This window comes from Bactrocera tryoni, chromosome 4 (assembly GCF_016617805.1).
Source record: "Bactrocera tryoni isolate S06 chromosome 4, CSIRO_BtryS06_freeze2, whole genome shotgun sequence".
Lineage (NCBI taxonomy): Eukaryota > Metazoa > Arthropoda > Insecta > Diptera > Tephritidae > Bactrocera > Bactrocera tryoni.
In genome coordinates this window covers 21873269-21891441 of record NC_052502.1, presented here as the reverse complement: position 1 = coordinate 21891441, position 18173 = coordinate 21873269, and the positions used below count along the sequence as shown (strand labels likewise).

The 18173-nt window shown below is 36.2% G+C and overlaps 1 protein-coding gene across 1 annotated transcript in view; it reads left to right on the top strand.

Moving 5' to 3' along the window:
• Nucleotides 1-18173, top strand: part of LOC120774860 — a 169655-nt gene that overhangs the window by 73352 nt on the left and 78130 nt on the right. Inside the window, exon 3 of the mRNA XM_040104688.1 lies at nucleotides 10965-11066. The gene's annotated coding sequence lies outside the window, so the exon portion shown is untranslated. The remainder of the gene's footprint in view (nucleotides 1-10964; nucleotides 11067-18173) is intronic.

The following is an 18173-nucleotide window of genomic DNA, read 5'->3' as shown; positions in this document are numbered from 1 at the left end:
GAACAAACCGAGCAGACAACAGCAACAACAACAACCAACCCACAATTTAGCCAATTTAGCAAATAACCATGGCCCATAACGCCCCAGTTACCCGCTTTGGCAACTGTATGAATAACAATGCAGAACGCACGCACACTCACGCAGCCGCACAACTACACATACACATAATTATGTGTATATATGTATACATACATATATATACATGGGTATAAATTGCAGTAGACCCACAACTACCATTGACATTAGCTTAATGCCTGCGCACCTAACACCCCATCACCATGCCGCTTGTTGCACGCTATTTGGCGGTTGCAACATTTTTCATGCGATTTTCCGCGTGTCGGGCAGAGTGCGATTTCATAAGTGTGGCAATGCGGCAATAGCAAGTCGCTGCTTCCAATTTGCGCGTTCATGCTTGTTTTTGTTTTTGCTTTTTTTCTCTATAAAATAAAAATCTATTGTTTTTCGCTTGCAACATTTTTTCTCGTAGCACAAATTAGCGCTCGCCAGCAGATGCGTTAAAATTATTTTATTTATGTATATGCGGGTGTTTGTATGTACATATATATACGTACATTTATGTATATATTTAGTATATTGCGGTACTGTTTCACAATTTTATGGCTGACGAGAGTGTGATTTTGACGAACAACCATCGCAATAGTGGCAAAACTTTTCACGCTTCGTTATGCACAATTATTGAGATCGTTGTCGCTGCTTATAAATATGGCATTAATGCGCTTGCTTTTCATAAGTTTCCCAGCGCAATATACTCGTCAAAGTAGTCATTAAATTTCATAAGTCGTCATAATAATGAATTGCATAACACATATGCACTACTCTCACAGTATTATTATTGCTGCGAATTAATAAATGATATAATTTTATAGCTCAGTCATTTTAATTGCAAATTGAGTCTCATTGATATATAAGTAACTTGTTTAGAAGGTATCACTTGCCCTCTCACTAAATAACGAATAATTTCTTGGAATAAATTTCATTTATTAGAAATCAAGAAATAACAGTTTCACGAAAAAATTTTGAATCAATATTAAATCAATATGACTTAAACTAAAAAAATGAGAATCCTATTTTTCTAACCATTTTGTAGCTCAAAACAAACAATTCGCTGTAAATTTGGCGAGATAGAAAGATACTGCAACGAGAAAGAATTAGGAAGACTTTTTTCATAATTTTACAATTCTTATTTTCTTCAAAATCTATGGCGTCCCCTCAAATAATCTACCAATGTCAATATTCTTTCCAATCTTCCAAACTGCTATAAGTCAATTTTCGGAATAGCCTTCAATACACTTAGAGATTCACGTTTAACTCCGTCACTAGACTCAAAACGGACCCACGGAACGGTCGTTTGAGTTTGCTGAAAAGCCAGAGGTCACGTTATCGGTTAAAAATTTGGCGAAAAATCCACCAAGAATCAATGTAGTATGCGACGGTAAATTATCGTAACTCAAAAACCAAGAGTTGTCCGCTCAACTCCGGTCTCTTTTTCCGAATATCTTCGCGAAAATTACGCATAACATTCAAATATTTAGTATTTCTGTTGACAGATTGGCCCGTCAGAAGGAATTCACATCTCGATGATCGAGGAAAACTGTCTATATCGCCTTCATTTTTGGCCTTCTTTGACGTAGTTTTCTTGGCTTTGGTTCATCTTTGCCACGCTATTCGGCCGATTGATCGTCAGCTTCTGGGTCGGTACCATAAATCCAAGACTCATCGTCAGTAATAACTCGTTTCATGACAACCTGGTAGTCGGAAAGCATTGTTTCATGGACGTTAACACGACGCTGTTTTTCGAAAAAATATAGTGATTTTGAAACCAATTATGCTTGCACTTTTCTTAGGCCTAAATGATCTATCAAAATGGTTTTCATTGATCTTTCCACTATTCCATCGATGCAAGTAAGATCACTGATTTTCATCCTTTACTTTATTGACGTTCTGATCATCAGCTGATGTTAATGGCCGTTCTGGAAGTGGTTCGTCGTCAGCGCGTTCTCAACTCTCTTTGAATAATTTGTACCAATCGAAAACACTGCTCGCGATAAACAGTTGACACCGAAGTCCTTTTCTTACATTCTGAACCAGAAGTTTGATTCCGCACACAAAATTTAATAGAACTTCTTTTTTGAATAATTTCACTCATCGTAAAAATCGCCGAATGCACTTTATGTACCTCAGAAAGACAAGCCTATACTAAACACTATTAATTATTTGGCACAGATGCCACTGACAGTCATGCCAACCTAGAAAAATAAATACTGCAACGAATGAGTCGAGCAAAAATTTAAAATAAAAAGTATTTTTATGTTTTGCATACAGTAGAATGTCGCCAAACCAAATTCTAAAGTTCACAAAGTTGAGTTAAGGGAAGAAATTTGCAGAACAGACTAATTTTTCACTCAGAATCAAATCCTCAGTTTCGGTATATCTTTCCCAAAAGTAAAAAATACTTTTCCCCAATAAACTGGGGCTTTTGCTATGAAAATACTGAATATTATAGTCCTTAATGTGCCACAACACCAAATCCTTACTCCGAAACCTTGGATAAAACTATTATGTTATTCGATATTCTTTAATGAAACATATACCGACAGCTTAATAAAATACACAGATAAATCAATTTCTTCAATTAATTATCAAAATTCCAATAGTAGTTAGCAACACGCATACACATACATACACAGAAATCGTGAGCATTTTCACACAAGCAATTAACGGAACTGAATGCCTAGAACGAAAAATGTCTCTCAATTGGGAGCAATAAGATATTAACTGAGAATATCTTCATTGCTTTGGCGACAATTAGATACCAATAAGCATTGAAAATTGTGCAATGCGCCACTAATTAGTTTTCGAACAATAAAACACGCACGGAGAAAGGGTGGCGTGGCATGGGCGGAATCGTTAGACGAATGACCGGGTGGAGCAGTGCTGTGGAGAAGAGGAAATGCAAAGGAAACGGATCAAATACAATTTGTTACAGCTCATTGATAACAAGCGAGCGGTTATTTGGGAGAGTACAAAAGGGGTGAATGCCCTTCAGGGTGTCTCCCATATCCATAACCTATTAGTTTCGGCATTTCTCTAAAAATATTTTTTAACTAAAGACAGAGGGATGTTCTGTAATTTCTAGCCAACCACCAAATTTTTTGTTTCTGTAAATTTTCTTTACTTTTTTGTGCTGACCTATTGGTTGCTAATTTTTTCTATCTGAAAGATGTTACCAAGAAGTTTTGAAAAAGAAAGACTTCAAAAAATTTCTCCTAGACCGTTGTATATTTTGTGAAGTTTTCTCTGTTCACTGCTCTGCTTCGAAAAAATACACCCGTTGTCAATCGTTGTTTAATCTAACTTTGGACAACGTTTACAGGCCTTTTGAATAATTTTTAATTACTTTTGCCCGAAAGAGACAACTTGAGATAGTCTGCGAGAGTAATGTCTGAAAAACTAATTTTGGGTCTAGGCCATTCTCCACTACTTCGATTCCATTTCTTACAATCTAGTCTACAGCATCGTGGAGTCTTTACGTGGCGATGCCTTCTCTGCTCACACACTTGTTAGAAATTGAATGGCTTTGCGTGTTTTCTGAGCTTGGCAATTTGCGTTTGATAAAAAAATGGATCAAAAAGTTGCTCGCGAACTCTTGGCCAAAAACAATACATAATTTTATATATAATAAATGTTTATTTCAAAAAGCGAAAAGTCTCGTTATTTCTTGAACACACAAACATTATTCTCATTTAATGTACAAAAACCACTCACATGATAAAACCAAGTCCGAAAAAGGTTGCCATATAGAAATATTTGTGTTATCTTAGATTATTGATTTCAAAATGGGTTGCTGTTGACTTCTTTTATTTTTACATATCCAAAACGATACCAACTCGACGCCTTACTGTGTAATCCTGTAAGTTTAAGTAAGTAAGTGGGCTGTCACCTGTGAATGTGATCCAGCAGCTTTTTATTCCAATAACAAAACCCATATTAATACCATAACCTACAGACTTCTATTACCGATTGAATTTTGTAAAGCGCATAATTTTTGTTAACAATTGCTTATCCTTTCTCTATTAAATATAGACCACTCTCATAAAAATTGTTGAAAAAAAACTGGAGCAGTTGATTGTGCAAGCTTCTCTTGAAGCTAAGTTTTTTCCAACAATATCACTCACGTTAGATTGGAACAGACAGTAATCACTTGTTGCCAGTTTCGAAATATAAGGTGGGTGCATTAGAACCTACTTCATGGTATACTGGTCCTGATGGTATACGATTCCTCTTCAAGGCTAGACAGCTCATTCCTTCAGACGCTCCAATTGTCGACAATACATGTTCGAATTAAAAGTTTGCCAGAAGCAGAACAGTTTATAGTAGATGATTTCCTGACAATCTCACCAAGCCTTCCCAACCGTCAATACTGGCTTGACTACCGTTTGCGTCGGCTCACCATCATTCACCCGTGACTGTTTTCAGCAGCAATAATCATCCAATTGAAAAATAGATCGATGTTATTGCGATTGAGTAGAGATTCGTAGATGGAAGTTTGACACACGAGTTTTTATTTTGCGTTAACTTATGTGGCACCGATACATGGAGCTTGTTTTTGTATTCAGCCATATTCAAATAGTTTCAAACCGTTTTTTTGGGCAATGTTTAGCTCCTGGGCAATCAAAACAGTGATTCCATGACTATCTATCAAGATAGTTTCCATCTTCGAGACCATGTTGCAGCTTGGATATCGAAATTCTCTGTCTGTCTATATACACGTGAGCTAGTCCCTCAATTTTTGAAATACAAATCAAAAATCTTGCATGCGCCCTTTTCTCCCAAATAAGCTACTCTTTTGTCGCAACCGCGATATCGAAGCACTATAGCATTAGTTGCCACAGAAACTGAATGAACAAAATAAAGTTCTTGTATGGAAAATTTTTTGATTTGACAAGATATCTTTTAAAAAATTTTACATGGATTATTTTTGAAGACAACGGTATAATATGAGAAGAATATGCTCAGATTGGACCAATATATCGTACAGCTTCCATACAATTCACAGAAAAATTAAGTCCGGTAATGAAGAATTGTGCCATTTGACGGGATATCTTCACATAAGTTGGCAAGGATTATTATTCATGGCAATGCTTTAGTCTGCGAACAAATTTTTAAGATCGAACTACTATAGCATATAGCTGTCATACAAACCAAACATTGAAAGTAAAGTTTATATATGAAAAAATGTTTAGTCTAGCTTCGATATAGCTGAAGGTAAATCTTTTCTTCTTTAGCTTTATATTTATACTTTTATTATTTATAAAATAATAATTCAAAATTAAATTACTCGTTATCAAAGCGACGTTTTGCAAACCGCCTCATGCAATCAGTGGCAAGCATCCACGCTTCTTATCGCATTTTTTACACTACGATAAATTTTGTTTTTGTAATTAACCGCTACACGTACTCACGCTTGCGGCTTTCCTGCACTTAAATTCTCTATGACTCGCAATGCAATCGTAAACTAGCAACAGTAGCTGCAACGGTAGCGCAAAAACTACTAACTATTTACATTTGAAGCGCAAAATGCAGTAAAACAGCAGATAATCTCTAAGCGACCAATCTCTGCCTGCCTGCCCGGCACACCTAAACCAAAACCACGCGACCAAGCGCAAGTTCGTTCCCATTGTGTATTACACCGCGCAGCAACTAATTTGCATAAGCGAACTGAACGAACTGTTCTGCGGTTGCTATTGAAAGTGCTTGAACGCGCAGCGTGAGGCGGGAGGGGGCTCACGAAATGACAGCAAAAACGCATACAGACAATCGTAATCACACGTTTGAGTGACAGCAACATGCCCGCCTAACCGGGAAGAGTTGTTACGCATCCCAAAAGCCAAAAGGGGTGTATGTGTGTGCGCTTGGGGACTAAGGTAAATAGACCGTTAGGTCGTTGTGTGGCTAGATGAATACAGAAATAAATAGACAGTCCACACAGCGCTCCGAGACGAGCATAAATGGACATAAATTTTCGTTAAATAAACAGAAAAGCGTTGGTAGCTGGCGGCATGCGTGGGCATTTGCACGGCTGGACGGCAACGGCAGGGGTCGGTTGACTTCCACGCGGAACAGAGCTGAGCTCAGCTGACTTGCGGTGATGGTGAAAGTCACTACCTGCGTCAAATAGACTCTTTGGATGCCCTAGTACAGGTGTGTGTATGCATGTGTAAGAACAAGCAAACACCGTAGTGACACGACAGCACCGCCGCACAGGATATTAAAGCAACAGAGGCTGGCTTCAAAGACGTGCGAGACGGTGAGTAAGCAATGAGGACGTTAAGGTCAGCTGTTGTATGCTCCTGTGGGACAAGAACACGTTAGTCATGAGACAATAAACCTACAGCAACCTCAACCGGCAAATCGACAAACGTGTTGCAAGTAGCAAGCGCAACCAACATGTGAAGCCAACGCGCTTGCTTGCAACGCAACCCAGATGGTAGATAACGCGAAGCATGTAGCAGCCTAGAAGTGAGTGATATCCAAGCCGAACGAGGTGACGGCGAGGTGTAAACATTGCTTACCTAGCATTATGCCAGCTTTATCTGAGTCCGCCGGTGGCAAGCATCAGTAGCATCGAGTGTAAATAGCAGGGGAGCGCACAAAGACGCACACGCACACTTACTTGCTTGCTCGTTTCGTCGAGAACCCCAACTAGGGGACGCAGTTCTTTTGTTTGTATTTATGTCACAGCGTTGCGGCAAACATGCGCGCTACCACATCTGCAACCGAATTGGCCATGTTAGGAGGGCCTAATGTAGCCAGGGGCCTGGTGTTGTACGCGTAGGTGTCACTGTTCACCGGCCTCAGCGCAGCAGAAGTTAAAGCATCATGGCGCTAATTGAAATTCCAGGCGGCAGCACAAGCAAGCGTCGCCAGCTTTGGGGCTGTTTCTGTCACTTGAAGCGTAAAATATTTAAACAGTTCACAAAGATATTCATGCGAAGACTTCTGCGCCAAGTAGAAGACGGTTTACAGCGGCCTAGTAAGAAATTTGGAGGAAATTTTCATAATTTCGGAGATTTTTACGTTGCTTCTTGCTTGCTCTCATTGGCTCTCACTGGTTCTCAATTACTCTTTTATGCTATCGTTTTTGATTTTTTTACTTAATCTTACTGTCCATATATTAAAACCATTCATAAAGAGACTCTTGCAAAGGCATATTTGTCAAGTGGAGGGGGTAGTATGCAACGGCTTAGTAAAAATTTTGGGTAAATCTCTAATAATTTCGTATATTTTAAAGTCTGAAGAGCATAACAGTGGTGCTCACTGATTCTGGTCAACGCTCACCAGGTCTCAGTAGTTATCCAAGGCTTTTCTAGTGGATCGCTCTTGCTCTTCCGGGTTTTTAACGACTCTCGCCGCTTCTTACTGGCTCTCGTCGACTCTCACTAGTTCTCAATTACTATCTTGTGCTCTCTTTTTGTCTTACTGATTCTTTCATATTCCCCACAGACCTCTAAGTATTGAAACAGTTCAAAAGGACGTTCATGCGGAGACACCGAATGGAAGGACGATATCAGCGGCTTAGTAGGAAATTTGAAGTCGAGAATGTACATATTTATATATTTTTATAGCACCTCAAATTAGTTTAAGTTTGAAATTTTTTTTACATTTTTTTCTTGGGTCTTTATCCGCTCTTAGCCTTCTCGTTAACTCTGCTAGGCTCTCATTGGGTTCTACTAGCTCTACTCAACACTCACCAGTTCTGAAAATATCTCGAGTCCGCTCTTCTCTTTTTATTGGCCTTTAAGGATCTCTCTAACACTCCTTGTCCCACCTTTCGTCGGCTGTCAAGGCTTCTCACTCGTTTTTTATCGATTCTATCAGACCACACTGGCTTTTCTCGACATTTTTAGAGTCCCGATCGTTTGAACGGTCTACAGCCATTACAAAGTTTTGAACTGATATGTATGAAAAGCCTTTTATTTACTTTTCTGAAATGTCGTCTTTATTTTTTTTTTTTTTGAACCCGTATAAATAAGATCACAACAACTCTTTATCAGCGCAGGAAAGAAAACACTCAACAAAATGCTCAAAGCATAGCAGGCGGTAACAAGCACAGCTGGAAGAAGCGCAGCTATCTGTCAATCCAACAGCCTTAAGTGTCAATGCACAATCACACACACGCTTACAACAATTGCCAGTGAGAGATAAAATTCCTCTGGCTCTTAACTTTAGCATTACGTGAGATGACCTACTGTGCTAAATAATGAAATGAGAATGAAGAACAGCGAATTAAAAAAAAACATCGATTTGCCTTGAAATTTAAAATGACCCAGATAAAAATGCAAAATTCCGAGAAAGACAACAAAAAATTAAATAAGTTTATTTCCGCTGTGTGAACACTCACAATTCCAATGAATCCATGTACATTCTCCGCTTCCCCCAAAAGCTTTTCACTTACATCGACAGTTGCAACACGTGCGCCTCTGTCCGCCCTCGCCACTTTGGGTTGGCTTGCCTGTATTCCCTGGTTTAGTAGCCAGTTCCAGCAGCATCCATTAAAAAAGTTTATTCTCTGTAGAGCGCGCTCTCGAATGGTGATTTGCTGCTTCATTTGTTGGCGAACGGAAATGAAAGGCCAAAGGACATGACTGACAGGTCATGTGGCAGATGGCGTTGGTAATGGTCTCACAGTCGGAGATTTGATGATTTGCAGAGCGCGATTTGTGGGTATGTAGTGAGTTGTGCTCAGTCTTTTTTTGGTTATTTTCTTGCTACTTCACTTTATCGAGGGAATTCACTTGCCGTGTGGAGCAATGGAAATGTTTCGGCGATCGATATTGCGGTGGTAGGTTTGAATAGAAGGGAAATGGGAATATTACTTTGGTATGCACAGTAAAATTTGCATACGAGCAAGTGAGGCATTATGTAGTTGTTGTGAATGCCTAGCAGGAAATTTTATAATTGTTGAATATTCAGGATTGGAAAAAATAATCAATTTATTTTGCACAAAATAAAGATCGCAATAGCGAGGGTTATTTTCCTTCTTTACAACAACAAATTGTTGTTTCATTTTCATTGAGATGTTTTTCAAGTGGCGGGTCTCAAACCCATCGCACAACTCTGGGGAGGGATGTTTCGCCTCCGCACTTTAGTTCTCCTCCAAACGGATGTTTTTTGGCTGGGATAAGATACTTGGTCTTAGACCGAAAGTCGTGCGCTGCTTGAGCCATATGTAAAAGATTCGCTTCTGGCCACTCCCAAGTTAATAGCGCTCAGAGAACTTTCCTCACTTGCGTGAACTTCTGCACATGACTCCATAGGGTCGTGCGCCGAAAAGTGTTTAAAAGTGGGAGTGACGATCTTCTAAATGATTTAATGAACATATCTTTCAAAGCCAATCGCTGTTAAGGAGTCCCTTTAGCATTTCTTCATAAGGTGTAGAAATGGTTAAAATTAAATAAAAACCACGCCTACTCTCTATATAACAGTTAATTTGTTCATCAATGACCATTTCTGACTCAATGCGTAGCGTATGTAGCAAAGAGCACCCGGAAGAGATTCAAGAGCCGTCATTTCATTCAGAAAGAACCACGGTTTGGTTCTTCAAATATTATACCAGTGAGAACGTAAATACCAGCTATAATCGGTTCAAAATATACCCTCTCTTAAGTGAAAGTACAATATTGAACCTTGAAAGCATTGCCTTGTCTTTACTCTTTTCGAATTTCGAATTGCAAGGGTATTCGGCTTGTCCTTCCTTACTGGTAATATCATTTTTTTTTTAACTTAACTGGTTAGAGATTACATGGGTTTATGGATTTCGAGAAATCGAATTTTTGATTGTCTTATTAAATTCTACAAGGAGATACAGCTTTGAAAACTTATGAGCTCGTGGCTATGTGCGCCGTCTTTAAACACATTTTTTTCGAAAATATCTTTGAGTTATAATTCTGAGAGACTTGGGCGAAGGTCGTTTTTCGATCATTTCATTTTTTTTTGTAAAAATGCCTTCAAAAAATTATTAGTCATTTTTCCTTCATCCCAGTTTTAAGTTATGGTTTCAACTACAGCACGTATTTGTCACTTTAGATTATTCTGCAAGGAGTTATCCTGCCAACGCGGTCGCATCTGCTTTCCGAGGGGTCATCGGAGATGGCGTCGCAATGGCCGAGTTTAAAATATTTTTTTTTCCAAAAATTGTAACAAAAAAAAATTCTAATAAAATATTTAATTTTTTATATTAGAAAAAAATTTTTGAAAAAGGGCTGATTTTCCCCAAGGAAACCCATGTAACCCCTTGTAGTTCAAAAAAAAAAAAGCTTTTTGGAAATAAAATTTGAACTCGTTTTATAAATAAAAAAATATTTTTTCTACTAAAAAATTAATTATAGCTTTTTGGCACCTTCTTCTTATCAATAATTTTGAAATTTTATATAAAAGTTTCAAATGAATATTTTTATGTGCTTTAATTTCCAAAATATAGAAAATGGCAATTTGACTTAAAATATATTTTTAACCATAAATATTTTATTATTTTTTTATTAGATTAAAACTATTTGTTTTTACTTTACCACTTAAAAATTTCCTGAATACATTTCTATTATTTCTCTTCAAATATCAATAAATGATATTTTGCAATCCATTTGAGTAAAAGTGGTCGTTTAAATTTCCAACAAATTCTAAACATAATCCGATTAAGAACTTCTTTTAATAGTAATAAAAATAATAATTTTTAACAACGCCCCAACAATAACACAAACTCGTTGAGTGCACTCGCAATATTTGCAAATTTTTGACGCTTATTAATTTCCACGAATTACTGATTCACTTGTTGTTGGAAATTTACGCCATTTCAATTTGGCGCTTCCATTTATGAATATCTAATTTAATTGCAACATTTATTGCGCTTCACTAATTGGAACACATTATTATTATTATACTTTCAGATTTACACAAGTCAAAGCGGGCGCAACAAAGCAGCAAAAACACGAAAAATACCACAGCAACAACAACAAAGAAGCAGCAAAAAAGCTATACAACAATTACAAGTGAGTAAATATTAAGTGGATCAGTGAAGAGAGCATTTTTAATTGATGTTTGGTTACGCAAATAAAAGCTGGCGAAGCGAAGCTGGTTATATTTGTGAGTGTGTATGTTTGTTTGTGGGTATGCGAGCATGTACGTATGTGTCTATATGCGGATAAGTGCTTAATCTTGCATAAAAGCACGCTTACTTACTACATGTAGGGCTAAAACGCAGACTCAAGTGTTAAGGAGCGTCAATATGTACATATGTATTTGTATATGTATGTACGTATTTATATGTATATACATATATGTAAGCGTGAGGCTTGGTGTAGCAAAGTAGCGCTCGTTTTGACCTCAATCAATTGATTAATGGCCCACAGCAGCAACGAGCCATTTGGCGTACACGCTGCTTATATATAAATATGTATGTAAGGCAGCTGTTTTTTGCTGCGAATCTGCAGAAGCTACCACCACGGAAGCTGCAAAGTAAAAGCGACAGCGAAATTTATATACTCACACATACACATACATACTATGTATATATTTTTAAGCACACTGTACCCTCATCAACCTCAAGGGATTTCCATATTATTGCCCGCCGACGCATTAATGTATGTCAATGCAATAATTAATTGACTACAACAGCAAAAATAACAACGCCTAGCTGCAAGCATGCGCCAGCCATCCATAATGCTGATTTCTCTGCGGAATTTTTATTTGCCTATTATATCGATATTTCCGTCATAGTCGAGTAATTTGCGCAAATTAAAGCAATTTCGTTTCTCAATTTGATTTCCCTTCAATTTCGTCTGAATTAACCATCCATTGGCTGACACTGGTTGTTGTTGGTGTAAAGTGGTTGACTGCTAAGTTGGCTAGTTGCTTGGGTCGTTTTAATTTTTTATTAACTCACTTCGAGCCGAAACAGCCACAAGCAGCTGACAGTTTGACAGTTGGGCTGCTGCTGGGCTATATGCTAAACTAAAGCACTAATACCAACAACTACAAGCACACCTTTGCGTTGAGAACTCATGTTTGAGTCTGCGTGTTTGCCTTAGCCTATCTTACGGCGGCAATCTTTCGTATCAGACGCACACACATAAACACGCCTACACTCATAAATCACTGGTTAAAAAGTTTTGTTGTTGCTTGGTCTGCTGGCAGCTCCAGGCTTGCCGCTGAGCGCGCGTGTTTGCGTGAATAAGCAAAGTTGGACAAAGTAGCGCTGCTTAGCTGCATCCGTACAAACTCACTGACCCAAACCACCGAAACTCGATGCCTGTCATGTCCGATTAGGCTGTGCCAGTGCGTTGTAGACAAGTGGCGCGACCAAGGCCGTATAGCCGCAATAACCCTATCTGGCACAAGACATTGAATTACCAAAAGCTCTTAGACGCCGCCGCACGAATTTTAGTTTTCTAACCGCTTGGCAGTCAACAGCACCTTCCCATTTCCTCTGCTAATTTTGCTAAAAGTTTGTTTTTCTCCTGCTCCCACATCCGCGCCAGTGCAGAAACGCGCTCAGAAAAAATTATCGTTTTTAGGCAGCAGGCAGACAGTTCATGCAAGTTTAATTTCTCACTTAAAGTTTTAATAATTTCCGAGGCTAAAATTAATTTTTTGCATGTATCGGCAACATGGCCTCCGGAAGGATTGAATCTGCGTCTATGCGTACAATGAAGTTTAAACTTGATTTCTGAGCGAATCTTCGATTTATCTTTTAACTTGTTTTACTTGTGTGGGTTTGACTAATTTAACTTAATGATTAGATTTTAGTTGCTCGCAATGGCTTTATTTAATGTTTTCAAATATTTTATGATATTTTTCAATTTCGATGCGCCTTTGATGGTAAAAATATACACTTTTTGTGCTTTTTGGTTGCTGAATTAAGGAAGTTACCTAAGTATTCACTTTATTCTTATTTTGCCCGACAATTGTGGTTTGGTCAGGGCCGAGTGCACAAAATTTCGCCAGTTGCCGCTGTCTCTGCGAACTCACTTGGTCCTTTAATTGCGTGCGTCTGTACCATTGCTGCCGCTGTCCACCCATTAGTCTTGCACCGAAGGAACTTTGCTAGATCATCGTCTACATTTGTACGACATAGCCTATTCAACGCACTCCTTGAATTTTTATGTACTTAACTATATCCATGTCGCCTTTAACTTCATAGAGTTTGTGATTTCAGCTACTTGAGCACTCATCGCTCACTTGAACGGCTACAAAGACCTTGAATATTGCGGAGAACAGTTTTCTCGAGTACTCCAATTGCTCTACCCTCACGGCTCGCCATTCTACATGCATGATTCTGCGCCGTATAATATGAAGAAGAAAAATATCCCATCTTTACTATTTTTAAGTTAGCAGTAAATGGCAACCCTGAACATCTGAATAGTTTTTTCTCACACATAATTTTTTTTTAATATTTTTTATATTTCATCTATCGTTTTTAAGGCATATGGCAACCTTAGTTATATTTCGCTTATCATTTTTAATGCAATATGGCAACTCTAGTTATCAAATTTGTAATTACAATGCACAAACGTATCAACTCTTCTTGTATTTTATTAACTGGCATATTTTTATAACTCTTTAATTACCTCTGCATGTTACAGTTAATTTAGTTAGACTACATATACCTAAGGGCTCAAAACTTATCAGGTTCAACTTTTGTAATGACAGAAAAGATTAAATTTTTTTTTCTTGGAAATTTTATAATAGGTAAATTGTGGCAGTGCTACTTTTCCATTAAAAACTTTTTAAGTTAAAAACACATGGCAACTCTGTCAGTGAAATTTTGTTAATATCAAAACATATTAACAAATATTTAATACACATGGCAGCAATGCAATATCTTAAGTCTTATTGAAATATAGTTATTAAAAATAATTTGGCAAACCCTGCTGCATTTTTTTGTTCGTTTAAAGGTTTTAAAGTTTATCCTAAAAATCCTACAATTCAAATTTATATTTTTTATTAAACTGAATTAGGTGGCAACACTATTCGAAATTTTACGAAAATATTACAATACTTTAAAGGTTTTAAAGTTTATCCTAAAAATCCTTCAGTTCAAGTTTCCATATTTTATTAAACTGAATTAGGTGGCAACACTATTCGAAATTTTGCCAAAATATTACTTTAAAGGTTTCAAAGTTTATCCTAAAAATCCTACAATTCAAATTTTTATTTTTAATTAGACTGAATTAAGTGGCAACATTGTTCGAAATTTTTCCAAAATATTATTTTAAATGTTTTAAAGTTTATCCCAAAAATTCTAAAATTAAATTTTATATTTTTCTTAGACTGAATTAGGTGGCAACACTATTGCAAATTTTACTAGATCTAAAATGCACGATTTTAATATTTTCTACTAGCCTCAAATGCCAAATTTTTATTTCAAAATATTTGTTGCCAACTCTATTCAAATTAAATTTTTTTAGATATTTTATTTAAATTAAAATGGTTCTTCATTTGATATAAAGATTTTACGTTATTTAAACAAATGTCTACTTATTTGTTTTCGAAACTACTTCTAAAAGCCTTTTTTATAGCTATAGAGACACCAGCGCTCTAGGTATTCGACTAATCGACTAACCGGATTAACCGTATATGGGATTATTCGAATATTAATAATTGGTTTGCAGTGTTCGAATGGTCGTAAGTCGTCGACTATTCGATTAATTGTTCATTTCCGACTATGCAGTTAACCGTTCTTTGTCTACTATTCGAATAGAAAGCATTCGACTTCTACAAACGTTTTCTTCGTATATAAGTTTATAAAAGCTCTAATGTATATTGGTGCACAATTGGCTTTTCACAAAACTAAAATAATAAAAAATCAAAGTCTGCTTCAATTTCCAACAATTTTCATTTTTTTTTAAAGACTTGCAGAGGAGCAGCCATTCGAATAATCGTAGTAGAACAACTACGAGTATGTTCAATGTTACAACTATTCGGATAGTATAATAGGTTAATATAACGGTTACAAACCGGATATTCGAATAATTGATGTTCAGGTTACTCGAATAATTTTAATAGCCCTAATAGACACACATTTCTTTTTTTCGTAGAACTCAGTCAAAAAATTTTTCACTCACTGCATTTTGAGTATAAATCCTAATCCCAAACAATGAAAACTTGAATCCTTTTGTGGCCATATGAATTATCTACTAATTCTGCGTGATGATTTTCAAAATTTGCTATTATAAACTAGTACACAATTTGGATATAATTTCAAAAGAATCAGTTGTGCATGTGTTCAATTATATGTTTTTATATATTTATATGCAGTTATAATGAAAGTTTTGAGTATTATAAACCAATCTTAGCAACAAACTAAACTCAAATCTCTAATCTACATCATTTGCGCAAGCTTTTGCAAAATTCATTTCCATTACTCAATTAATAAGGGATTGCAATGCAAAGTTTTAATCGTTCTAGCTTCGTGTGCTTGATGAAGCATACTGAGTATACTACAGTATATATTTGTTGTTGTTGCATATTAATTCAAACTATCCTGTGCCTTTCAACACAAATGCCGTTTTATGCTTGCTGGCAACACTTCCTCTACGCGCCTTCAACTTTAATTGCAAATGCTTAAATTTATGCTTGGCAGATACTTCTCGGTTGGTGAAGCGCTGCTGCAGCATGCAACACACCAATAAAGCACACTGCACTCGCTTCTACTATTTTTCTGCTTCCTTATTTTATTTTTTCTTCTTCTTCATATTTTATGTTCTTTGTATAGAAAAATTAAGCTGCTTAATCTTCCGTCCGTCTATAGTTTGCTGCTAGTTTCTGCAGTCAAATTAAGCGTTAAAGTTATAAATAAAGTTGACAGCGCAATAAACAATCAAAAAGTGTCTAATATAGTTTTTAATGAGTTATTTTTCAGGTAATATATTTTATGGCTCTACGCAATTATGTACAGTCGTGTAGTCATAAATATGTCTAAGACTATTTTATTATACAATTTTAATTTCTGAAAAGGATTGATTCGTTTAATGTCACAAGGACTCAGTATCTCTCGCATACCTTTTCATAAATTTCTCGACTGAATTCGTTCTATTTTATAGATTATAGAGTACCTTAGCAATCATATTTAGTACAATATTCTAAAATTTCGAACACCCCAAAAATATTCACGCCAACTTAGAAAATTCTTCCATAAATCCTTCGCTCGTCACTACCAAAAATATTTTTGATTCTGTCAACCGAAAGAGGAAATACTAGTTATATATTGAGTAGTCGAAAAAGTATGTTCGTATTGTGTCAAAGTTTTGAAATTTCAATTTACACTGATGGAATAATGTCTCTAGCAGAAATATCGCAAAAAGGAATCGACCACAATGATAAATATTTGTTTATTCATTATTATAAATATAAAAAACAATAAGTTAAAATTTGATTAGAAATACGAAAAGACTTTTTCGACTACCCAATATTTTAGTTAAGCGCCGAATACATCTTCATATTTTATTAGCTTTGATTTTCATACTTTTTTTGCCATTCTTCGTACAATTCTTCCAAAATACTTGCAATACGTATGTACATATATGTATACCTATTATACTCCAATCAATCTGAATGCATATTGTAACATAGTTTAAGATAAATTATAAATTCTGCAAACTTTTAAAAGCTCCTAAAAATCTTTCCGTCGGTTCGTGAAAACTCTTCTGTAAATCTATCACACAACGCTTTCACAAGCTTTTAAATTTTTCTAGCCGAAGTTGAAGTCGAAATGGTAATACTAGAAATATATTTTAGTCAGACAGTGTCTAGTTGACCATCATAAGCTGTTATTTATTTTCGTCTTGGTTAAGTGGCTAAGTAAAGCTTTATCAGGTATTTAAAAAGGTTACCTGGAGTACTGTTACTCGGTTAAAATATCTAGAGACTAGCGACTTGTTAAGTTTTATCTATGTTTCTAAAATCAGATTCCTTGGACTCGCATTATTTCCCTTCTCTTTTCTGTTACTAAGGTTTGATATATATGTAGAAGATAATGCTTGATAAGGTTCTCTCTCTTTCTACCTCATTTACTCACTTCAATACGAAGTTGTAGTTCGAATCATCTAAAATTAACTTTGAAATATTTATAAGGTCTGATAGGTCATTGGAGTTATGGGAGGCTCTAGTGGTGGTACCATTGAATGCAGGGTACTTCAGCATTCCTTTTTGTTTTTGTAATCGCTTTTATTAATTAAACAAATTTGATCCCTGATTTCTCATTTAAAATTCTTGAAGTCATCGAAATCATGCATCTACCTCTGTAAATAATGATAACATCGAAAAAACACTGCTTGAAACTCATCGGCAGCAGAGACATAGCAGACGATCTCTATATATCTTATCGATCGACTAAACACATTTTGGTTAATATTTTGGGTATGAAGCGTGCCAATGATCATACCAAAAAATCTGAATCTTTTTCAAAAACAAAGTAGAGTAGTGGTCCCAAAAGAGATGCTTCATAATGAAGTTCTACATTCCCTACATATACTACATACATATGGTGACTAGACATTGGGTTATAAACATGCCATCGAAACTGTTCAATAATTAAGCGAATGACTGGAAACAAAAAAAAAAAAAAAAACAAAATTTGTTGAAGCCATTGAAAGCCTTCCCATTCGAGGCGAATAACAAGTGTAAAATGGATTAGACATTGGCTCCGGAGCCTATTTGGAAGGCGATAATAAAGACTTGTGTTTGTCAGTCCGGGTCAAATTTGATCAGATGGTGTTTCTTTCAGAAATCTTTCTCACTCCACTTTTCTCAATCGTCAATGGATCACTACTCTCTTTTCAAGTATACACCTTTCAAAAAGTAATCTTTGTAGAATCTTAGGTCTCTAGGTTTTGGAACCCACTTTTAATTTACTTTACTGTATTAAATGCAGATCAATTAGCATTTAACGCAGGTCAAAAAATATTTTTAGTACTAATTAATAATGTGGCATAAGCAACAGAAGCCACCGCCTACCTTACTCCAATTCTTACACGCATTTTAGTCATTTCCGCCTGTTCTGATTTTCATTTTTCACGCAACTCAAGCGCAGTAAGGAAACAGTGGAAGCATGTCAGAAGAGAGTTACAGCAAAAATGAAGAGTTCACAAGGAGAAAAG